The sequence below is a fragment of the Stomoxys calcitrans genome, chromosome 2 (genome assembly GCF_963082655.1).
Source record: "Stomoxys calcitrans chromosome 2, idStoCalc2.1, whole genome shotgun sequence".
Classification (NCBI taxonomy): domain Eukaryota; kingdom Metazoa; phylum Arthropoda; class Insecta; order Diptera; family Muscidae; genus Stomoxys; species Stomoxys calcitrans.
The window spans coordinates 147,224,577-147,251,700 of NC_081553.1; positions in this window are offsets into that span (position 1 = coordinate 147,224,577).

Here is a 27,124-nt window from a genome sequence, read left to right on the forward strand (position 1 = left end):
AGTTGGAATTTGGCGATTTGTAATAAAGGGGATAAACCGACCTTTATTAGCAGGAACAGGCAGGAGGTACAAGATATTACCTTTGTATCGGAAGATATAAGTGGAAAAATATACGATGTGAGATGTGTTGGATGACCACAGCTTTTCTGATCATGGTTATATTAGTTTCTTCCTCGAAGAAAATACTGCAGAAGTGGTTCCTCAGCTAAACAGAAGAAAGGCGGATTTGGATAAATTTCGGCACAAATCTGCACGTCTATTCCTTAGACCAGAAAATGATGAGGAAACTAAGGAGGATATAGACATGGTGGTCAAGCGGATCACGAAGGCCCTGAATAAATCGCTTGTGTCAGCATGTCTTAGTGCCAAGCTAAGGGACAAACAGCGACCGCAATGGTGAACCCCCGAGCTGGTTGGTCTAAGGATGGACTGCAGAAAACTCTTCAACAGAGCAAAAGCCACAAGAGCACCACACGATTGGGACGTCTATAAGACTGAACTAGGAAAATATAAGCGCGAGCTAAGAAAGGCTCAGAACAAATCGTGGCTATAATTCTGTAGGTCCGTTGAAGATACAACTGAGGTCTCTAGACTAAGGAATATTCTGTCCTCGAGACCTATTACGGAGGGTATATTCAGAAGTCAGAGAATGTATGGACAATGTCTAGTGCTTGCATGACATTAATAACTTACTTACTAAAAGATGCGTTTTGGCAGGCTCGGGATCTGTGGATCAAAAAGATGGGTCAGCAGATAAACACCTCAAGGAGGTTACTGTCTCCTTTAATTTGGAATATATCCATTAACAATATATTATCGTCTCTGGAAGAAAAAGCCGTAAATGTGGTCGCATATGCTGCTGACGTGGCGATTGTGGTTAGGAGAAAGTCTCAGCACTCTAAGAGATATGCTTTAGGAAGCTCTAAGTGCAACAGCAAAGTGGTCTAGGTATAAATCCGAGCAAGACAGAAGTAGTTCTATTCAGCATTAGACACAAGTTCCCTACAGTGGAACCTGTCTCCTTGGTAGGAGAGAAGGTTCCATTTACAGAAATCGTAAAATACCTGGGTGTTTTGCTGGACAGGAAATTGAACTTCAAATCCAACATTTTGAAAAGGGCAAGAAGGAGGGCTCTAGCCCTATACAAGAGAGCCATTGGCAAAAGTTGGGGGTTTAGACAGCGTGTCATGCATTGGGTATATACTGCAGTTGTCAGACCTATAATGCTATATGGTGTTGTGGTCTGGTGGACGGCGCTTTAAAAGTCCACCTACTGCTCAATACTTAACCGGTTCTAAAGGATGGCTTGTGTGTCCATCATCGGATAAAAATATGCACACATGTTAGAACATTAAATGGAACGCCTTATGCAAAATTTTGTAAAGATCGGATCAAAATTGTGGCTACTACAGCCTTAAGAGCCATATCGAATGAAAGATATACATGGGAGCTATATCTTAATAAGAACTGATTGTGTTCAAGATCAATATCGATCCTTCTTGGATAAAAAAAGTAACTTATGCAAAATTTTGCAATACTCGGACAACAAGAATATCGAAAGAAGAGGAAAAACAAGTAAAAGCGTGCTAAATGCTAAGTCCGCTTCAAGAAGTCAAGACCCCAGATCGGTTTATAAGACAGCTATGTCAGGCTATGAACCGATTTCAACCACACTTAGCACAGTTGTTGAAAATCATAACAAAATACCTCATGCAAAATTGAAGCCAAATCGGATAAGAATTGAGCACCCTAGTGGCTCAAGAATTCAAGATTTTAGATCGGCTTATATGGCAGCTACATTAAAACATGGATCGATATGGGCCATAATCCCAACCGATCTACATTAATAAGATGTATTGTGCAAATTTTCAATCACCTAGCTTTACCCCTTCGAAAGTTAGTGTGCTTTTGACGGACAGGCTGACGGACATGATTAGATCGACTTAAAATGTCATGAGGATCAAGAATATATTTATACTTTATGGGGTCTTAGACGAATATTTCGAGAAGTTACAAACAGAATGACGAAATTAGTATACCCATATCCTATGGTGGTGGGTATAAACATTTTGAAGTCGAGAGGCGCGGATTAGGATTTTATTTAAGATACTTGGTTTCTGCGGAGAAACATCTTAGAATTGTATGTAGGTTATTTTAATTTTTTTTCATCCATACAAATCAACCCGGCATAATGTATATATTTTTTAAGAAGCTTTCTATATACCAATTTATATTGAAATCACAGAAACTCTGTATGGTACTACCAGGAATCAATAAAAACACATATTAAATGGCATTTAAGAAAAAAAACCTCTATTTAACGTGTTTTCGATTATCCGGTTCGCTCGTAAGCTGAGCACGAGAAATCATGGTTCAACTGTACATTGAAACAGGGTTGCTTGCGACGTAGTTCGTTATCATTTAATTATATTTTCAATGAAAAATTGAAAATTTTGGAAAATTGTTTTATACCTTTTACCATAGGATTGGGGTATACTAATTTCGTCATTCTGTTTCTAACTACACCATATACTCGTCTGAGACCCCATAAAGTATATATATTCTTGATCGTCGTGACATTTTATGTCGATCTAGCCATGTCCGTCCGTCCGTCCGTCTGTTTTGCGAAAGCACGCAAACTTTCAAAGGAGCAAAGCTAGCCGCTTGAAATTTTGCACAAATACTTCTAATTAGTGTAGGTCGGATGGGATTGTAAATGAGCCATATCGGTCCATGTTTTGGGATAGATGCCATATAAACCGATCTTGGGTCTTGACTTCTTGAGCCTTTAGAGGGCGTATTTCTTATCCGATTGGAATGAAATTTTGCACGATGTGACCATTTGGTCCATTGTACGTTTCCATGATACGAATTTTAAAACTATACAATTCCTTGTTTATTTCGATTAGTTTTGCAAATAAATTTGCTACGAACGGAGCATTTCACGTCCCACTTTGATTTGCAGCAAGCACAATTTCCACGCTTCCGAGTACCAGAATGGGAAGTTAGATTACTTGTGGAAGCCTCTGAAGCTGTGCATGTTGTACGTATATCTGACAATAACTGAGCTGAGAATCCTTGTGGAGATATTCTAGATCGTTTTGTCATATTGATTTCCGTTAACAATATGTACGCATTCAAGGCGGATATGTCCAGCATATTTGCAAATACTACGTTTGGCCATCGGTTTGTTTTGCGTTTTGAGGAATAGGAACTAATCATTTGATCAGCAGTATCTACACCACCTAAGAAGGAACAAATAAAAGCGTGCTAAGTTCGGCCGGGCCGAATCTTGGGAACCCACCACCATGGATTCTGCTAAAATATGGGAGCTATATCTAGTTAGACCGCATTGGACCCTACTTGGCGCAGTTATTGAGAGTCATAACAGAACACTAAAGCAAAATTTCAGCCAAATCAGTCAAAAATCGCGGCTTGTAAGGGTTCAAGAAGTGAAATCGGGTGATCGGTTTATATGGGAGCTATATCATGTTCTTGACCGATTTGAACCGTACTTGGCACAAATGTTAGGAGCCATAACAGAACACCATGTACAAAATCAGCCAAATCGGACAAAAACTTCGGCTTCCAGGGGCTCAGGAAGTCAAATCGGAAAATCGTTTTATTTGGGAGTTGTATCAGGTTATAGACCGATTTGAACCGTACTTGGCTCCGTTATTGGAAGTCATAACAGAATACTACATGCAAAAATTCAGCCAAGTCGGATGAAAATGGAGGCTTCCAGGGGCTCAAGAAGTCAAATCGGGAGATCGGTTTATATGGGAGGGAGCTATATCAGGTTATAAGCCGACGGACGGACATGGTTAGTTCGAATCAGAACTTCGAGACGATCAAGAATATATATACTTTATGGGGTTATAGATTAATATTTCGAGGTGCTACAAATGGAATGACTCGATAAGTATACCCCCATCTTATGGTGGTGGGCATAAAAATTATAAGAATTTATAGTAGATCATGAATTAATATATCTTTTGTAGAATTGTAATAAGAAACAATGGTTCTACTGGTTTCTTCTTAGGTCCAATTTCATCAACTTCATCATCTTTGTACATTTTACTACTCAATATCGCTGCTTTATTTTTAAGATTGATGTATGGTACTAACGTAGCAATATGAATGCAAATATAGACTTGTACAAAGGGAGCCTTTTGACTTCCAGATTTTTTTTTAATTCAAGTCTATAGATAATAAATACCCTTACAGACTAATAATAATATATTTACAAATGTATTAACCTAAGAATTTAAAAATAATACAATTTTCCTTTTTAAACTTTCTCGATTTTCAGATAGGTCTATTATATCTCTTTCAGTTGTATAAATTGATAAAATAGGTACCGAAAGGATCATTATTGGCAAAGTTGGTTCTATAATAAAAAGTTTTCAAAATATCTGGTAGGTCTGACAGGAACGTTAAAGAAAATTTGACTCAAAAGAAAGCAAGAATCTTTTTGGCCATGAACGACGACTTTTTAATGTAGGAAGCTTTATAAGATTAATTCGGTACTCATACGAAGATAATGAACTTCTGTCCCACCTATTTCAACGGAGACAATAGAAATTGTTTTTGAGCCGATTCTATCAAATCAGAATGAATATTGTAGTACGGATCCCATACCACTGAACCGTACTCGAGATTAGTTCTGACTAGCGACGTATATACGTTTTTCGTCACAGATAAATCATTAAGTTCTTTACTCCAGCGTTTCATGAAGCCAAGAGCACTACGTGCTTGTTTACAACCATTGAGATGTGTTGACGAAAGTTTCAGCGTTGGTCTAGAAAAAATCCAAGGTCTTTAAAGCTATAGACTACTTCAAGTTGATTGGAACCCAAAAAGTAGCTAGTTTTAAGAGAGGTTATTCTTGAAAATTATATGTGTTTGCGTTTGGAAATATTAAGTTCCATAAAGTTCTGGTTGCACAATTCGTAAAGAGTATCAAGGTCATACTGAAGATAACACTGTTAAATAAAGTCTCTCGTTGATCTGAAGATCTTTACATCATCTGCATACATCGAAATATTCGAGTGCTTTAAAGTAAACCGGAGATCGTTATGAACAAACAAAACAGCACAGGGCCAAGATGACTACACTTTGGAACACCTGAAGAGATAACAATTGATTTGGAAACTACAGTACCAAATTTAACTCTTTGTGTACGTCCAGTCAGATATGATCTGATCCACTTTAGTAAAGAGGGACTGATACCAATAAGATCTATTTTTCTTAACAGAAGGTTGTGGTTGGCTTTATCAAATGCTGTACTAAAATAGGTATAGATAGTATTCGTTTGGTAGCGTTCACTAAAACCATCGTGGACCAAACAAGTAAATTCTAAAATATTTGTTATCGTCGATTTCGATTTCCGGAAACCATGTTGGTAGGGAGACAATATAGAAGAGACTTGATGTGAAATAGTGTCAGTCAAAATTTTCTCTTTAAATTTACAAATTTGTAAAAAGATTTAGGATTTGATTTTAATTGATTCAAAATTTAAATGCCCTTGGCATTCAAAATTTAAATGCCCTTGTAATCAGAAACCCCATTGCGACTTCCGGCTTTAAATAACGGTCTCATATAAGATTGCTTCCATATTTCCGGCAGATATCCATTCTTTAATGAACGGTTGAAAAGTGTGCAAAGGGGATACGAAAGTTCGAGAGCGCAATGCTTTAAAATGTTCGATGGAATTTCATCTGGACCACGATTAAAAGTTATCTTCAGTAACCTTAAATTTTCAAGTACTACGTTTTCGCCAATCCCAGACACGTCTATAAAAGATTAATTGTTATTTGTGTATGGATATGTTTCACATAAATCATAATAATTATCAGAGTAATAGCATTATCTGAGTAGTAGTCTGCAAAGATGTCGGCAATACCAGAATCGTTATCAACAACTTTAGCTTTATATCTAAGAAAGTTCGGTAAACTATTACAACGGCGCTTTAAATTTACAAATTTGTAAAAAGATTTAGGATTTGATTTTAATTGATTTCTAATTTTATTCAAATAACTACCATACGACAATATGTTTTCTTTATTATATTTACATCTTGCTAAAGAATACTTCGGAAAGTCAGACGTTGACCCTGAGCGTTTAAACCTTTTATATATAAACCTTTCTTCTTCTTGTTCTTCAGCCTACAAAAATTGGTTGTATTCCATGGAGGACCAGATGCGTTGCCAATAGTAGTTTTAGGGACAGATTGAGAAATAAAGTCAAGTAAAAGAGTATAAAAAGTTGAAATCAGATCCTTAGATCTGAAAATTTCATTCCAATGAACAGATGGGAGCTGTGAGTTCAGTTTGATGTAATCAGTTTTAGCACAACAGTACACATTTCAATTGATACATCTCTTTTAACTTTAAGAGTGGGATTTGATTTGAGTGTCGGATGATGTTTATCTTCGGGACTTACAACCGGATCATTAAAACTTAAACAAAACTTTTGTAGTTCATTAACGAAAACAAGATCGAGTAATTTAGAAAATGAATTGTTTATGTAATTAATTTTAAAAAGAACAAAATTTAACAAAATGCATCTGCATTCATTAGAAATGCCATTTGGTATCACGGGTGTAGAATCATTTGACTCGGACCAATAAATCCAGCTAATTTGAGGAAGATTAAATTCACCAACAGCGATCAATGTGTCTCTTGGTTCAGATGACTGAAATGCTGACTGGATTGCAGTTACGTGTTTTAAATAAATGTCCTCACATGAAGAGGGTGCGACGCAAAATAAATATTGAAACATTTATCAGAAATATATTTACGGCTACAAATTCAATATCCTAGGACGATTCCACTATTATTTCTTCAGAAGGAAATTCAGTGGATACTGCTAGCACACCACCACCAGATTTTTTCATTATATCGTTCCGATCACGCCTATAAATTTGATATTTGGAATGTAATATTTCAGAATCGTATACCTTATTCTGAAGCCGAGTTTCAGTTAAAGCGCTAATATGATAATAGAAATTATAGCTATCTGAGTAAAGATATGAAAGTTTTTTATTTAACATTCTAACATTTTGATATACTAGAGATATGTGATCAGCAGAAAATGAAAAATTCAGTTTATTGGAATTTGGAATAACTTAGGTTAGATTGAAAAGAGGGTGCACATATTAATCCGCCCCATGCCACGATGGACATACACCTAAGCCAGTAATCGGCTTGTTGTGCGCTCTAAAAACTATTGGGTTGCCCTAAAAGTAATTGCGGATTTTTCATACAGTCGGCGTTGACAAATTTTTTCACAGCTTGTGACTCTGTAATTGCATTCTTTCTTCTGTCAGTTATCAGCTGTTACTTTTAGCTTGCTTTACAAAAAAGTGTAAAAAAGTATATTTGATTAAAGTTCATTCTAAGTTTTATTAAAAATGCATTTACTTTCTTTTAAAAAATCCGCAATTACTTTTTGGGCAACCCAATATAAAGAAATCTCTAAAAAGAAAATTTTAAATTATGAACTCCGTGCTACTTACGTCTGGTATTGTGTCTCCACCTAAAATCCGTTATCTGTTAGACGGGAAAGCGCGGGCAATGAAAAAGGAAATGATCCAACGTCTCATCATCTTCCCCGCATGCCCTACACATGCTATCACTTGCCGCACCGATTTTACATAAGGGAGCTCGTAGTCCTATGTGTCCCGTCATGATAACAATAGCTATACTGACCTCTATCTTTCCTTTCAGTAATAGCCTCGTCTTCTCACGATATGGATCCCCCCCATAGGATTTTTGCTGTCCTACCGACCGTTTCGCTGTTCCACAATGTTGCATGCGAATTCGCCGCCCACTCCCTTAACTCGGACTGCGTCGACCCGAAAGGCTTCGGGTTAACCAAGTATATTGACGGCAGTCCTCTGACCTTCACCGCCAAATCGTCTGATCATTCATTTCCCCTTACTCCGTTATGGCCCGGCACCTATCGATGCGGATTTTCCCATCCTTCTTACACTGCAAGACTGTTCGTGACTTTACCGTCCTGGTTGTTATTGCCCTTATGGCAATTTTACTGTCGGTTAAGATGTTCACACTTGACGTTCTCGCGTTAGCACCACACCATTTCACGCATTCCGTAATCGCCCGGATCTCCGCTTGCAGGACCGTATTATGGTCAGACAGTCTAAAACAGATCTCAGTTCACAATGTAAACCCAGTTCACTGGGTTCTCAATGTAAACCCAGTTCACTGGGTTCTCAATGTAAACCCCCAGGCCCACTCTGTCCTTTGGCTTTGATCCATCCATGTAACATGATCTTCCAAAAAGCAATACTAGGGTTCCGTCAATCCAAGACTGTGTCGATGGCAGCAGTGCCTCGCACTCGACTTCAAGGTTCATCTCAGGTATCCGATCAGAAAACTCTTCCCTTCCTTCCAGGTTTCCCATCGTCACCTCGATTATACAGCGATGGTATGCGCTGCTCTTATCCTCAATCCATTCTCCCATCGCCTTAAGTCTCATAGCCGCAGTGGCTGCCTCACACTAAATCTGTATGTCAATGGGTCGGATATCTATTGTAGAATAGTCTCCAGTGCCCTATTGGGCGTGGTCCTCATCACTCCGCCTATGCCAAGACAACATGAGAACATGTTGCATGGTCCTTATGTTGCACTTTTTCTCCATAGCAGTTTACCAAACTACTGAGGCGTAGGTAAGTATTGTTAGAATTATTTATGAGTTAAAACAACATCAGAACGAGGCGTTTTCTTGAAGATATATTTCGGATAAATGCCCAAGCGGTCCAAAAATCAGGTTTTATAACGACTTCAAAAATGTCTTCTGGAACAATGATTCGGAAAGAAGCTTTGCTTCCCCTTTTATGGTACTTACATATATAAAACTCAATTTGATGTCAATCCTTCATTTTATATACAATAACATGTCATCGGTGGAAGTTTGAGCAGCGAATTGGAAATTTTTCCATTAAGGCGATGAGTTCATTATTAACTGTTTCGAATTCACTGCGAGTATTCTTAAAAAATGCGTAAAACCGCACTTTGCGTGATAAGTCGTATAGCATAGCCAGCATTTCACACAGATCATGTTGAGATAAATAGTGGACAAATTATCCTATTGGGATACACTTTTATTTCAATTAACGTCAAAAAGTGAAGTAAAGTTTTACGGGGTAAATGGTAAATTTAGTCGCAATTGGTTTGGTTTCACTAGACATTCTTTTATTGGTGTTATTGTTTTGTTTATAATCTTCTCTTTTTTTTTGATTTGTTATGTCTTTTTTTGAATATATTAAATTTTGAATATACTTAACGCAAGAAATGTATCACCCGATCGATACAAAGTCGTGTTTTTATTGTTATTCGTAGTAATCACAAAAACTATGAATAATTGAGTTTTTAATGCGAGCTTTAAAGAACAAGTCCAGTTTTTCATCCGAAGACGAGTTTGCCATTTTTATAGAATTATTTGGTCGAAATGGCAACTTATGGACATACGAACATGTTGTTAAAGCCACATTTTCATGCGGAGGTGGCGATCTTCGTCGAACTCCTATAGGTGAGCAAGCTCATTCCGGACCAAACGACCGATCTCCGCGGGAACAGAGTGGCCATTAGTTTTTTAAAGGCTCCAATAACTCGCCTTGTCATATCAAGCATCATAGGCACTCAGTCTGTGTGGTGTTCACAGCTATCCCGTGCCGGTAATGAACATGTTCGATTGAAAATGCAAAATGTTGCTCCGTATGTAAAACTTTTCAAAATCAAATTTTTGTCCAAGTATCTGGTTGGCGCTCTAGGCGCCCTAAAAACACTCTAAATGGGTTACATGAGCAATCATGACAATGTGGGGATCAGTATGGTTTAGTATATTTTAAGCAGAATGCGAACATATCATACAAACCTACACAATCAGAAATTTTCACAGATTGTGTAGTTGGTCTGGAAGGGGTAATAGGCTACATAATTTGTTGATATCATAAGGAGACGGACCCTCGCCTTAAAGCCACCCACCCCAAGACACACCCCCGAATAGGAAACTTTTTGACCAATAGGCCCAATCTTATTTTTGGACAGTGTGTGTTGTATGGTGGAGGGTGCGCTTTCGCCTCTTGCTTCTTCCAAATAGGCATATTGGATCGTAATCTACTCTTGTATACCTTTCACTTAAGTTCCATATTATAATGATCGTTCAATAAGCCTATTTGAGGGTGTTTTGTGGTCGGGGCGACCTCCTAAGTACTTGGACTCAATTTTTATACCCTCCACCATGGGATGGGGGGTATACTAATTTCGTCATTCTGTTTGTAACTACTCGAAATATTCGTCTGAGACCCCATAGAGTATATATATTCTTGATCGTCGCGACATTTTATGTCGATCTAGCCATGTCCGTCCGCCTGTCTGTCGAAAGCACGCTAACTTCCGAAGGAGTATAGCTAGCCGCTTGAAATTTTGCACAAAATACTTCTTATTAGTGTAGGTCGGTTGGTATTGTAAATGGGCCATATCGGTCTACGATTTGAAATAGCTACCATATCTTGGGTCTTGACGTCTTGAGACTCTAGAGTGCGCAATTCTTATCCGATTAAAATGAAATTTGGCACGACGTGTTTTGTTATGATATCCAATAACTGTGCCAAGTTTGGTTGAAATCGCTACATAACCTGACATAGCTGTCATATAAACCGATCTTGGGTCTTGACTTCTTGAGCCTCTACAGGGTGCAATTCTTATCCGATTGCAATGAAATTTTGCACAAAGTGTGCCAAGTATGGTTCAAATCGGTCCTTAACCTGATATAGCTGCCATATAAACCGATCTTGGATTTTGACTTCTTGAGCCTCTAGAGTGCGCAATTCTTATCCGATTGGAATGAAATTTAGCATGACGTGTTTTGTTATGATATCCAACAACTGTGCCAAGTATGGTTTAAATCGGTACATGACCTGATATAGCTGTCATATAAACCGATCTTGGGTCTTGACTTCTTGAGCCTCTAGAGGGTGCAATTCTTATCCGATTGCAATGAAATTTTGCACAAAGTGTGCCAAGTATGGTTCAAATCGGTCCATAACCTGATATAGCTGCCATATAAACCGATCTTGGATTTTGACTTCTTGAGCCTCTAGAGTGCGCAATTCTTATCCGATTGGAATGAAATTTAGCATGACGTATTTTGTTATGATATCCAACAACTGTGCCAAGTATGGTTCAAATCGGTCCATAACCTGATATAGCTGCCATATAAACCGATCTTGGGTCTTGACTTCTTGAGCCTCTAGAGTGCGCAATTCTTATCCGATTGGAATGAAATTTTGCATGACGTGTTTTGTTATTATATCCAACAACTGTGGCAAGTATGGTTCAATCGGTCCATGACCTGATATAGCTGTCATATAACCCGGTCTTGGATTTTGACTTCTTGAGCCTCTAGAGTGCGCAATTCTTATCCGATTGGAATGAAATTTAGCATGACGTGTTTTGTTATGATATCCAACAACTGTGCCAAGTATGATTTAAATCGGTGCATGACCTGATATAGCTGTCATATAAACCGATCTTGGGTCTTGACTTCTTGAGCCTCTAGAGGGCGCAATTCTTATCCGATTTGAATGAATTTTTGCACGAAGTATTTTGTCATGATATCCAACAATATCTATATTTAATTGTGGTACAAACCGGACCATATCTTGATATCGCTCGCAGAGCAAATCTTTTCTTATATCCTTTTTTGCCTAATAAGAGATGCCGGGAAAAGATCTCGACAAATGTGATCCATGGTGGAGGGTATATAAGATTCGGCCCGGCTGAACTTAGCACGCTTTTACTTGTTTTAAGTAGAACTTTTGTTAACTTACTCGATGCCATCAGCGTAATAAGCCGTTTGTGTCATCAGCGTAATAAGCTGTGTCATCAGCGTAATAAACCGTTTTTACTAAAGATGGAGCCTCAAAATCAGACGTGTATATAGAATATAGCAATGGGGACAGCACAGACCTCTGCGTTAACCCTGTATCCAAAGCTTTTGGGATAGAATGGGCGTCATAGACAGTTACAATAAACGATCTCGACTCTAAGAAATCTGCAATAATTTTACACAGTTACCTTGGAACTCCGAATTTCAAAACTTGTGGGTTACGCCATTGTGCCAAATTGTGTCAAAAGCTTTTTCACTGTCTAATAATTAGAGAGCGGATACATATGCAAATTCATATATTTTTGGAGCATCGGGAAAAAATTTGAAGACAGAAATTCGTTCATCGAATGTAGGTTTAGAAAACGCTAAGAAATGTTTGCATATTTTGACTATTTTATGCAAACATCTTTTGCATATTTTGTGCATATTTGTTGACTTAAAAACGACAATTATCAAAGATGTCTTAAGCGATTTATGATTATTTTAGTATGTACCTTTATAAGCTATTGGGTGAATAGCCCAACCCAAAAGGAATTTGGTATATTGGGACAATATCTGATTCAAATGTAACTAATTTGGACACATGTCATCTAGACCCGACCGATGGGTATCTAAAATTTGGCTCTATAAAATATTTAGATATTACTTAGCACTAGAAAGACCAACCGGTCATATAAATAATTTTTTTTTGTTCAAAAATGTATGTAGCTTTTTATTATTTTATTAGTAAAATTTTCTTTAACGGAAAGGCGTATGCGGTATACCTAAATAGACTTACCGGTCATTTTGACCCCTTGTATAAAATAGAATAGTGCCACTGTTCGTAAATTTTGTTTAAATACTACTTAAACCGGTTTGGTCCAAGTAGCTATATATATAAAAAATAATGCTACTTCTAGTGTTAAACACTATGGTAATCTTTTTTTAGATTCATTGTAAAAAAAAAACAATTGCAAACCGTTTTGCATTTGCCAAATAATTTTACAGTGTAGGCTTTGGTTTTCGTATTTTATTATTTATTATTAAAAATGTGTATGAATATTTAAGAACAAATAATTTGTTAAAAATTAAAAGACATGGTATTAAAAAAAAAACATTTTTTTATTTAACTATTTCATCTGTACAAATATTAAAATCTTAATTACTTTCAGTCCTATAAACTTTATATCTTTATATAGTAACAATAAATTCACATATACGAATATTAAAATGTATTTCAATAAACGGCTTCTTTATTTTTGCAAAAGCCCGATACATTGTAAATGCGGAAGGCAAATTTTTAAAAATCTGATCAACTTAAATAATAGTATCACCCTATATGGGAGCTATACTAAGATATAGACCTAAGATATATAAATACGGCTTTTATGGACTATGTAAGATATAGAAAGATCTGAAACATATTAGGCACATATATTTAGGATCTTAATACAATTCGTTGTGCCAAATTTCAGCTAATTCGGATAATAAATTTGGCTTTTATAGGCCTAAGACCCTAAATCGGGAGACCGGTACAGATTTGGACCTAGTAGGTTCTTAGGATGCAATTAAAGAGGACATTTATACCCACAAAAGTATTTAGAACCCAAACAAATAAATCATTAAAATTTCCAAACGTATCTGTTTTTTCTCGTACATTTTGCATATTTTGCATATTTTTTTCATATATCAGATAAGACGTCAAAATTCGTTTTCTTACACCAAATAATGCTTAAATACAAATTTTGGTCGAAATCGGTCCAAAATAATACTAATAATACAAAACCCGTTGAATATCTGATGCGCTTATTGCTTTCGATAATGTTTTTAATTCTATGGATCTGATGAACCGAGCTTTTCTTTTTCCGGAAGCCGAATTGCTCTGGGTAAATAAAGGAATTTTCAGAAGCAAATTCATGCAGTCTGCTATGAATGACCTTTTTATATAACTTGGACATGTTGCTGAGGAGGCTAATTGGTTTGTAACTGGACAGATCAGAAGATGGTTTATTAGGTTTTGGAATTGCTATTACTTTCGCAACTTTAAATACTTGAGGAAAGTTATTAAGACGAAGACAGCTGTTAAAAATAGCCACGATCACCTTTAAAACATTTGAAGGGAGGCGCAAATTCGAGATCCCGTCAAAGCCGGGAGATTTAGAAGATTTTAGACTTGGAATAATACCACAAATTTCCGCCAGGATAGTCGGGACAATCGAATTAGAGCACGGACTTTGCAATTTCAACTGTTTAGCTTTGAATCGATCGATGCGATCAATAGAGTGCTTATAAGACGCCGTGATGTTATTTGATCTTGAAAAGGCATCGGCCAGTAATTGTGCCTTCCCTTCCAAAAAGATTTATCGTCTGGTTCGAAAGCAGATTTGGCCATTCTCTGTTCCTTTCCTCTTTAATTTTCTTGTCTATGATTTTACTGAGCAATTTCACACACTGTTCATAATGAGTAAATTCTGTGAAGTTATTTGCCCTTTGACTTTTCCTTTTGTATGACCTCCTTGCCCTAATAAACTTAATCATGTCATTGTAATAATTATGAGAGCGATTTACCTTAGGTGTTAAAATATTGCGGGCTTTTAAAATTAACGAAGTAAGATTCTAGATTCTCAATTTTTTGTCAACTGCGACTTTGTTGCTGTATAATTCATTACAAACCTCAATTCCGTTGTTAAGGAATGAGTTAAAAACGTCCCAGTTGGTAATTTTGTAATTAAAGAAACTCGAAACTATTATTCTGAATAGTGATTGTTTAATAGAGCAAAGAACAGGCCGATGGCCCCTAGGTATTTCGTAATCAAGGACTCTTAACAAGGTATCGAGGTTGGAATTTTATATAATCAAATCAACTGTTGATGGTCTTCTGTTATGTTGGTATGGATAACAAGTAAAAGAGTGCTAAGTTCGGCCGGGCCGAATCTTATATACCCTCCACCATGGATCGCATTTGTCGAGTTCTTTTCCCGGCATCTCTTCTTAAGCAAAAAAGAGGATATAAGAAAAGATTTGCTCTGCTATTAGAGCGATATCAAGATTTGGTCCGGTTTGGACCACAATTAAATTATATGTTGGAGACCTGTGTAAAATGTCAGCCAATTCGAATAAGAATTGCGCCCTTTGGGGGCTCAAGAAGTAAAATAGAGAGATCGATTTATATGGGAGCTGTAACGGGCTATAGACCAATAATAAACACGAATGTTGATGGTCATGAGAGAATCCGTCGTACAAAATTTCATGCAAATCGGATAATAATTGCGACCTCTACAGGCTCAAGAAGTCAAGATCCCAGATCGGTTTATATGACAGCTATATCTGGTTATGAACCGATTTGAACCTTATTTGACACAGTAGTTGAAAGTAAGAATAAAATACGTCATGCAAAATTTCAGCCAAATCGGATAGGAATTGCGCCCTCTAGAAGCTCAAGAAGTCAAGTCCCCATATATGTTTATATGACAGTTATATCAGGTTATGAACCGATTTGAACCATACTTGGCACAGTTGTTGGATATCATAACAAGATACTACGTATCAAAATTCATTCAAATCGGATAAGAATTGTGCACTCTAGAGGCTCAAGAAGTCAAGACCCAAAATCGGTTTATATGGCAGCTATATCAGGTTATGGACCGGTTTGAACCATACTTGGCGCAGTTGTTGGATATCATAACTAAACACGTCATGCGAAATTTCATTCAAATCGGATAAGAATTGCGCACTCTAGAGGCTCAAGAAGTCAAGACCCAAGATCGGTTTATATGGCAGCTATATCAAAACATGGACCGATATGGCCCATTTACAATATCAACCAACCTACACTAATAGGAAGTATTTGTGCAAAATTTCAAGCGGCTTGCTTTACTCCTTCGGAATTTAGCGTGCTTTCGACAGACAGACGGACGGACGGACATGGCTAGATCGACATAAAATGTCATGACGATCAAGAATGTATATAGTTTATGGGGTCTCAGACGAATATTGCGAGTAGTTACAAACAGAATGACGAAATTAGTATACCCCCATCCTATTGTGGAGGATATAAAAATAAGGTGAATCTGGATGTAAAACGAAAAAATTGGACCTGTGATGCAAGTTGAAAAGGATTCTACCTGCTGTGTTTTTAGAGTGACAATTCCATGACGTATCTTTAGCGTTGAAATCCCCTAGAATAATAAACTCCCAACTGATTGACGTCAGCTTAACGATATCATTTTCAAAATGTGCTGAGTATTTGGAGAGTATACCGAGCTAACCACAATTGATCTGTTGTTTAGAATTACTTCAATAGATATATTTTCAACCTTATCCGTTACACAAATCGGTAAGATCTTATGGTGAAGGCTCCTCAAACAGTCACAGCAACCCCGCCTCCTGAAGATTTCATTCTGTCATTCCGATACAGAATGTAATTTTTGAAAACGATTTTATGAGAGTTGTTTAGGTATGTACGTTTTATCGAACGACGCAATGCTTATGTTTCCCTTTTCTAAAACGTATTTAAATTGCTTTTGACATCATGGATTAGAAATTCCATTAGCATTCCAATAAAATAAATTTAAGTATCCAAATGAATTATTGTATAATTCACATGCATATTTTACCCTTGACATTACGACTGGCATTTGTTCAAACTTAGAAGTACATCTTTTCAAGTCTCCAAATGTTGACATAAAAATATCGAAGAGATCATACTTAAGAGCGAATACAATCGGCATATGAACCATTGTTGTTGGTGTTGTTGTTAAAACTGCTGCTAGTTTGCCTATGTGGCTGATGATTAGTGTTAATCATAGTTGAGCAACGATTGTTGCTCATCCGAACATTCGTTGTTGTTGCATTGGCTCTCGCCTCAAGGTATTGAGCACGCAGTGGGCAATTGATGTCGTTTGCTGAGGGAACAATTTTTATAAAAAAAATTTTTTGGCAAAAAAATTTCATGAAGATTTTGGGCTTAGAGAAACTTTTCATTTAAAACAATCACAAAATGTTATCTCTTAAATAATTATATTGCAAGTCTGTTAACGACGAAAAATATCCAAGAATAGAGCTGCCTTAGAAAATTTCTAGCTCGATTTAGGAAAGAGGTATCGTAATGAAATTTGGATTGACGTAAAGTCGACCACTAAAGCCAGTTACAACAATTTTCGCCGTCATGTTTTGGGGATAATTGGCTTGTCGAAAGTCGGCAATTTTTTATATCCCGTAAATCAAACGAAAAAATTATCACAATTTTTAGGAGTGAGATTTCTGGAAACCATTCAATGTCTTGTTGCATTTGATGGTTTCTATATTAAACAAGTAATGGATCGCACTTGTTGAGCTCTTGCCACGGTATCTCTTTTTAGGCAAACAAAGGATAGAAGAAAAGAATTGACGTGTTATTGGAACAATATCAAGTAATGGTTATGTCCTGTAGAGGCTCAAGAAGTCAAGACCCCAGATCGGTTTATATGGCAGCTATATGAGGTTATGGACCGATTTGAACTATTTTTAACACAGTTGTTTAAAACCGTTAAAAAACACCTCAAACAAAATTTCAATCAAATCGGATAATAATTGCGTCCTCTAGTGGCTCATGAAGTCAAGACCCCAGATAGGTTTATATGACAGCTATATCAGGTTATGGTCCGATATTAGCTATTCTTAACACAGTTGTTGGAAGTCATCACAAAACACCTCATGCAAAATTTCAGCCAAATCGGATAATAATTCCGTCCTCTAGTGGCTCAAGAAGTCAAGGCCCCAGATAGGTTTATATAAGAGCTAAATCAGGTTATGGAACGATTTTAACCATACTCAACACAGTTGTTGGAAGTCATAATAAAACACCTCATGCAAAATTTTAGCCAAATCGAATAAGAATTGTGCCCTCTAGCGGCTTAAGATATCAAGACCCAAGATTGGGTTATATCGCAGCTATATCAAAACATGGACCGATATAGCCCATTTACAATCCCAACCGACCTATACTAATAGGAAGTATATGTGCAAAATTTCAAGTGTCCAGCTTTACTCCTTCGAAAGTTAACGTGCTTTCGACAGACAGACGGACGGACCGACGGACATGGTTGGATCGACTTAAAATGACATGACGATCAAGAATGTATATACTTTATTGGGTCTCAGACGCATATTTCGAAGTGTTACAAACAGAATGACGAAATTAGTACACCCCCATCCTGTGGTGGAGGGTATAAAAATCAGCTGGTTATGATCTTATCAATGGGGAGGTACTTTAATAATTACCTTACCAAGGGTTTGCGCGTTTGGTAACAATAATGAACGTAGTATTACGACTAAAATATGTACCCCGTTCCTGGAATTTCGCGGAGATTATAATGATCCCCAAGCCCGTATGAAGCAACATCGTATCGGTCTATCTCACTACTTCCTCAAATAGGAAAACTATTTGAAAAATTTGTATGTTACGTTTGGAGCCCGTAGTCCAGCAGGTGCAAATTATCCCGACTCATTAGTTTGGCTTCGGCAGAAAACACTCTACGGTTGAACAAAATATCGTGTAACAAATGTCATTGACGAAGCATTTGAAAAAAAGGGTTTGTTCCGCAATATTTCTTGACATATCTCAAGCACGCAATATGGCATAACGCCCTTATGATAAAGCTAAAAACCGTACTTCAAAAAAACTGTTGTGATATCCTTGTTTCTTATCTCGACTCTAGATTCTTTAAAGTACGATACGGGAATTAATATTCCGAGTTACAGCAAATTACATCAGGAGTGATCTAAGGTAGCATCCTGGGCACACTGTTATACCTTATATACACACACGATATGCCAGTAGATAACAACAGTTTCTTCGAAACTTTGATGATGACACAGTTTTAATGTCAACAGGCAAAACCACTTCGGAGTCTATACAAAAGGTGCAAAATTCTTAAACATTATCTGTGATTGGACCAAAGACTGGGGACTCAAATTAAACAGCACAAAATCTGTTCATGGAGATTTTTCAAAAATAGCAATAACATATATTCCTTTAAACGCATCGAACAACCTATACCTACAGCAAGTTCAGCGAAATATTTGGACATGACGCTGGACTCTAAACTTACTTGGGTGAAGCACATCGAAAATGGAAAATGCCGAAACTTACAATGGCTTATGGGAAGAAACTATTTTCTGTCAATAGACAACAAATTAATGATTTAAAAGCAAGTTTGAAAACCAATTTGGCTTTATGGAATCCACATATAGGGCTGCGGGAAAAATAAACACATAAATAAGATCTAAATATTCCAAAATAAGGTTCTTGAAAAAATTGTCAATGCACCATTGTTCATCAGAAACAGTGATCTCAGCAGATATCTAAAAATGAAAGATGTCAAAGAAAAAATATCACTTCACGCCAAAAAACATCATGCAAAACTTCTGTATCTCCCTAATGTTGAGGCAACAAAACTTCTCCAAACAACATGCACAACAAGAAGCTAGTCTTCTTTGAATGATGTTCATTTTTTAACAAAAAATTTAACAACTAAAATAATTTTGCTAATATATTATTTTACTTTTTTTGAATACCAAAACTTCTAATAAGTCTCACTTAAAATTTTTGTGACTAGTTGTAGTATAAATTTAAGCACACTAGTTGTATATATAATGCTTAAATAAAGAATCCACAAAAATTTAAATCGAACCACAAATACTTTCGTAAATTACAAAGTTGTGTATCTCAAGTGGACTTTTTTGTAGGAAAAAAAGCGAAAAAAATAATTTGGAAAACCGGACCACAAATGAAGATTTGACAGTCCCAACAATTTTTCGGAGTACCGAGGTGACCAAATTTAGGGATATGCCAAGAGGCGCCCGGACCACCTAGGGCATTGAAATTTTGCACACGCTTGCACCTCAGCTCTAACCAATCAAAATTTCAAAGATATATCTCTACTCGTTCTCGCACAGCATATTTTTTTTTTAGTTTTTTTCCGATTTTCTTCTACTGTGCGCCGTGATATCGGTTGGACTAAGTTTTCGGTTACAGTGTCGTCTTTATTAGCCCAATCCTCCATTAAAACATGATGCATCTGAGTCTTGCTTGCCAATAAGATTTAACTCGCCCTCATTGCAAAAATAATATTTATCCAAAAGGATTCCGGTTCTTTAACACATGTTTTTGCGAAGTTTAGTCTTTGAACACGGTTTAGATAAGCATGTCCGCCTATGACGCTGAACGCCTGGGTTAGAATCTTGGCGAGAATATCAGAAAAAAATTCATAGGTGGTTATCCCCTGCGGTGATCCTATGCTTGCGTTATTTGTGAAGTACTTTGCCATGTAAAAACCTCTCGCCAAACAAGTCTCGCACTGCGGCACACCTTTTAGTCTCGGATAAAAAAATGAGGCCCCTTATCATTGAGCTTAAAATTAAAGTTAAAAAAAGATACCGCAGTTCCCAAATGGAATATTTATGGGAAAATTTACATTGTTGATAAAAGAGAACGAATAGTACATCCAAATTTGGAATTAGGTTGATCCAGAAAGGACTTGCTGGACTTTTAAACTTTTGTTTTGAATATGGTATGTATTGGAAAAAAACATGAAATAAACAAGTAATATTAATCCGAGAACATTTAGAGACACGTTTAATTTGAAGAAGCCACTTTATAATGTAACAGAGAAACCTGGCCAGCTAGTTGTCATGTATGCCGATACCCAAATTTAATGTCTTTCATCCATAATTTGCGTATTTATGACCCGATTGTTCTGGAATTGAATTGAAATTTGGTACAGCGAGTTGTATTAGGATCAATGATGCCTGTGCCGAGTATGATGGATTATATTTGGATATATATGGCATGCTGTATTAAACCCTAATAAGAAACGTTTTTAGTTGCTGTATGTTATTTTGAGTTGAGAAGTTTGCCCCTGTTCCTTAGTGGAATGTTCATGGGGAAAAATTTGCATTTGCATGTTATTTTTATTTTATATTATGTATTGTTAAATTTTGATTTAGATTACCATTTTGGTCAGCTAGAAAGAAAATTTGGTAGGTTTTTTGAAAAATTTTGGTCGTGTCTATTTACTATTTCGCCAATTCTTTATTGAGTTAAACCATTTCTGTGATGTTCAATGATTAGAACTTTAACTTCATCAGAAACTTTGTTTTGCTTGGGACTCATTTTGATAAAACTGATAACTCAAACGAAATTAATTACTTGGAGTCAAGGGTAAGTCGCGCTTTGCTAATTAAGGTAAACAAAGGGAATTCCTTTTGAGTATTTGCATACACGGTAATGCCCAATTATAAATGATAAATACCTTCTTTGGTCTTTTTTCGTGATTTTATTAATTTTTTTGTGTCAATAAGTAACAGAACATTTCCATATAAACATCGCATTCGAGTGAATGCTGTCCGATTCCCGTTTTTATACCCTCCTCCATAGGATGGGGGGTATACTAATTTCGTCATTCTGTTTGTAACTACTGGAAATATTCGTCTGAGACCCCATAAAGTATATATATCTCTTCTCTCTCTTCTCTTCTTCTCATCCAATTAGAATGAAATTTTGAACGATGTGTTTTGTTATGATAACCAACAATTGCGCCTAGTATGGTTCAAATCGGTCCATAACCTGATATAGCTGCCATATAAACCGATCTTGGGTCTTGACTTCTTGAGCCTCTAGAGTGTGCAATTCTTATCCAATTGGAATGAAATTTTGCACGACGTGTTTTGTTATGATATCCAACAACTGTGCCAAGTATGGTTCAAATCGGTCCATAACCTGGTATAGCTGTCATATAAACCGATCTTGGATCTTGACTTGAAGAAGAATCTTGAAGAATTGCGCCCTATAGACACTCAAGACTCTATAGGGCGCAATTCTTATCCGATTTTATTGAAATTTTGCACGTAGTGTTCTGGTGTTCTGTTCTGTTTACTTCCAACAACTACGCTTAGTATGGTTTAAATCTGTCCATATTTTGATATAACTGCCATATAACCGATCTGGGGTCTTGAATTCTTGAGCCTTTAGAGGGCGAAATTCTCATCAGATTTGGCTGAAATTTTGATGAGGTGTTTTGTTATGACTTCCAATAACTGTGCTACGTATGGCGCAAATCGGTATATAACCTGATATATCTGCCATATAAGTCGATTTGGGATCTTGACTTGACTTGAGCCTCTAGAGTTCGCAATTTGGCTGAAATTTTGTACAACGGCTTGCCTCGTGACCTTCAACATACGTGTCTAGTATGGTCTGAATCGATCAATATCTTGATACAGCTCCCATATAAACCTATCTCCCGATTTTGCTTCTAGAGCCCCTACACGGCGCAATTCCTATCCGAATGAACTGAAATATTACACAATGACTTCTACAATGTTCAGCATTCATTTATGTTCCGAATCGGACTATAACTTGATATAGCTCCAATAGCATAACAGTTCTTATTCAATATTCTATGTTTGTCTAAAAAGAGATACCGCGCATAGAACTCGACAAATGCGATCAATGGTGGAGGGTACAAAAGATTCGGCCCGGCCGAACTTAGCACGCTCTTACTTGAGCTCTATGATAAGCGACCTCGTGTTTGTAGCTGAGTCCGAATAGTCAAAACAAAAAATGTTTAGATGTTTAACATGATTGATCTCACAAATATTGCCAGAATCAATGAGAACATAACCACAGCTGAAAATTTTTTCTGGTTGAACCCCATGCATTCGGCGTCGTAAGCGGACATCTTCCCTATCAAAGGCCTGCAAATACCAACTGTGTTTATTTGAGCGAAATCAAAAACATTCCAATTTATGTTTTACCTGCTATTCTATGGCGTAAAAGGCCCGTATAGATTCAAATGTACACAATTTGCATGAAATTAGAAAACTTCGACAGCAAAATTCTCCACTACTAACAGTTTTCATAATTTTTGTGTGTTTCTCTTTCGAGACGAGCTCAATGATCGGAGATTTTCTTTGAAAATGGAAAAGGAAAGCCAGAGATCGCAACACACCAACCGCTGTGGGACATGTTTCATCTTTGGTTAGATGACTTTTCAACTATATTATTTTTCATGTCAAGTCCAGTCATGTATTTTTTAATGTTATCATATGGCAAAGAGAATTAAATAATTCTCTTCGAATATGGACCACTAAGTAAATTTTTAATATAAAAGATATGGAAACCTATCTCCATACTTAAATTCTTGAACACACAAAAAATTATTTTGTTAAATATTGACGTTCCACTCCGAATTTTCATATTTATTAAATGAGACCACTTAATAACGTCTAATTCAATAAATATGGAAACATGCCTCATAATAAGGACAATATCTTAAAACATTTTAAAACTTGACTTTTGTTTTAGTTTTTTTTTTTACTTTTAAAAACAAAGTAGCAAAAATCTCCTATTAATATCAATGCTATTTTTGACTTTTAATCAGTCTTGTGGTCTTCTTCAATTTATAGATAATTTCGTTAATTAAATAAAGGGTGATTTTTTTGAGGTTAGGATTTTCATGCATTAGTATTTGACAGATCACGTGGGATTTCAGACATGGTGTCAAAGAGAAAGATGCTCAGTATGCTTTGACATTTCATCATGAATAGACTTACTAACGAGCAACGCTTGCAAATCATTGAGTTTTATTACCAAAATCAGTGTTCGGTTCGAAATGTGTTCATTCACCGTAACGTTGCGTCCAACAGCATCTTTGAAAAAATACGGTCCAATGATTCCACCAGCGTACAAACCACACCAAACAGTGCATTTTTCGGGATGCATGGGCAGTTCTTGAACGGCTTCTGGTTGCTCTTCACTCCAAATGCGGCAATTTTGCTTATTTACGTAGCCATTCAACCAGAAATGAGCCTCATCGCTGAACAAAATTTGTCGATAAAAAAGCGGATTTTCTGCCAACTTTTCTAGGGCCCATTCACTGAAAATGATTTGCAAGCGTTGCTCGTTAGTAAGTCTATTCATGATGAAATGTCAAAGCATACTGAGCATCTTTCTCTTTGACACCATGTCTGAAATCCCACGTGATCTGTCAAATACTAATGCATGAAAATCCTAACCTCAAAAAAATCACCCTTTATATAAAGCGCTTCAAATTTAGCTTAAAGATATGCATCTTATATCAAAGACGAGATTTTAAAGATTAAATATTTCTTTAATGTCATAAATCATTGTATTTAAAACCTAATTTTAGAAAACAAGCTTAAAACCGTTAACATAAGGAGCATTTACCTTACTTTTAGAATAAAATCGCTTCTTCAATATTAGGAAAGAAGTAAAATCGTGCTAAGTTCGGCCGGGCCGCATCTTAGGAGCCCACCACCACGGCTTCTGCTAAAAATGTATACTAAATAAATTTAGTTGAAGGGCATAATTTTATTCTACATACCAAACTTCTGTCAAACCAGCAAAAATTAAATCTTATAAGAATCGAACAAGGGTGATCGAGATACCGGTTTACCTGGGAGTTATATCAGGTTATAGACTGTTTTGGATCGTATTTGGCACATTTGTTAGAAGTCGTAACAGAAATTTCAGCCAAATCGTACAAAAAATTGCGGCTTGTAAGGGCTTAAGAATTCAAATCGGGAGATAGGTTTATATGGCAGCTATATCAGGTTATAGACTGATTTGAGCTGTACTTTGTACAGTTGTTGAAAGTCTTCACAAAACAGCATATGTACAAATTCAGCTAAATCAGATTGGAATTGCGCCTTCTAGAGGCTCAAAAAGTCAAGACCCAAGATCGTTTTATATGACAGCCATATCAGGTTATGAACCGATTTCAACCACACTTAGCACAGTTGTTGAAAATCATATCAAAACAACTCATGCAAAATTTCAGCCAAATCGGATAAGAGCCCCCAAATGGCTCAAGAATTCAAGATCCAAGATCGGTTTATATGGCAGTTATACCAAAACATGGATCGATATCGTCCATTTACAACCCCAACCGTCCTACACTAATAAAAAGTATTTGTGCAAAATTTCAAGCGCCTAGCCTTACTCCTTCGAAAGTTAGCGTTCTTTCGACAGACGGACGGATGGACGGATATAGCTAGTTCGACATACTTCCGATTGGCTCATACGATCCGGTGTGGTGTGGTGGCATACTTCCGATTGGCTCATAAAAGGGTGAAATGGATTGGCGTTCTAGTAGGGTGATCCCTGAAACAACGATTGCATCAAAATCGATTACAGCTCAGCTAACGAACCACGGTGGAATCCTGTTTACCCTAGTGACCACCCGTCTCAAATGTTGGATCATCAAAGGGAAGAACCTGGTGAAGACACATTACCGCTGTTGCAAGGAATGTGTCATAGTTCATAAGAACCGTCAAAGGCCGACCTTTTGCCACCTCAGACGTGCACTACGCCGTTAACTTCGACGTTAAAAACTTCGACAAGCTAGGTTGTCATATTTTGAAGGGTTGCATTTGTCTCTTTGTATGCTTTGTTACTAAAGAAATATACCTGGAACCGCATTTCTGACCGTATTGTCTCGTTTAGTCTCTCGAAGAGGTTGTCTACACGTCTACTCTGACAACCGAAAGATCTTTACAGTACCAGATAGATCACTTGGGTACTGCAGAAACAAATGGAGCCACGTATGTTATCTGCTTCACCATGTCTTGACGCATCCAAAAAAATTTCATATACTCCCAAGCACTGAATGGTGGTAGTTTTTTAAAATTATCTACTTAACAGCAACTTTCAGTGTCTCGCTCTTCAGTAGTTTTGAAATTTGACGTTATGTGGGTTCAGCGTTCACGAGTTCAGCAAACACAGTCACCTTAGAATGGTTTTGTGCAGGCCTTGACTTGAAATACTTATGTGAGGTTTATCCAATGTTGCATGTTCCGTATCAAACAAAAGTACCTCGGAATGTTAAGGTATCCCGACCAGCTCAGATCTCACGACATCGTTCTGTAGCCCGGTTGATATGTGCAATCACAGATATATATGTGCCTACAATTGCTGTCTATTCGCAACGAATAACCCTACCAGGTATCTGATGGGAGAAAAAATGTCAATTCTTCGGGGTGCAATTTTCCCCTACCCGATCTTAACCAAAGTTGCACGCCTTGGAAAATAGTACTCCCTAAGTTCAAATTACTTTGCCCTTAAGTGAAAAACTATAGCATGGTCCTACATTTCAATATATAACCCAATTGCATTGTCTTTATTATTATCTAATTAGCAACTCATTTCACAAGTACTAGGTCTTAAGCAACAGTTTAATAATAAGCCGTAAATAAAAAACAAAAATTAATAATATTTATTAATTTATAATTATTATACCCTACACCACTACTGTGATACAGGGTATTACAACTTAGTGAATTAGTTTGTAACACCCAAAAGGAAGAGAGATAGACCCATTAATAAGAATACCGATCGACTCAGAATCACTTTCTGATACAATTTAGATATGTCCGTCCGTCTGTCCATGTTAATTTGTGTACAAACCACAGGTCACAATTTTCATCCGATCATCTTCAAATTTGGTATGGGCATGTTTTTCTGCCTAGAGACGAAGCTTATTGAAATTGGAAAAAATCGGTTTAGATTTGGATATAGCTTCCATCTATATGTTCGTCCGATTTGCAGTAATACAGCAATAAAATGGTTATTAGTTAATCAATTATCTGATAATTTTGCAGGAAAATATTTTTATGACTCTCGATATTACTGGTGAATTTCATAGAAATCTGTTCAGATTTAGGTATAGCTCACACAAATATATATCGCCCGATTTTCACTGCTAGACCCACTGCAAGCGCATTTATTGACCAATCTTCCCAAAATTTTGTACAACGCTTTCCTCGACGAATTTCATAATACCCATAAAGTCTGATCGAAATCGGTTTAGATATAATGGTTGCCTAAAAAGTAATTGCGAATTTTTTAAAAGAAAGTAAATGCATTTTTAATGAAACTTAGAATGAACTTTAATCAAATATATAATTGCCATTTTGTTCGATAACCTTTTGCCATCTTCCTGGCAAATTTAGTATTCCACGCTCATTGAACTTCTGGCCTTTATCTGCAAAAAACTGAACCAAGTGCGATTTTATAGCCTCCTCATTGCCGAAAGTTTTACCATTTAAGGAGTTCTGCAAATATCGAAATAAATGGTAGTCTGATGGTGCAAGGTCAGGGCTATATGGTGGATGCATCAAAAGTTCCCAGCCAAGCTCACCCAGTTTTTGGCGAGTGACCAAAGATGTG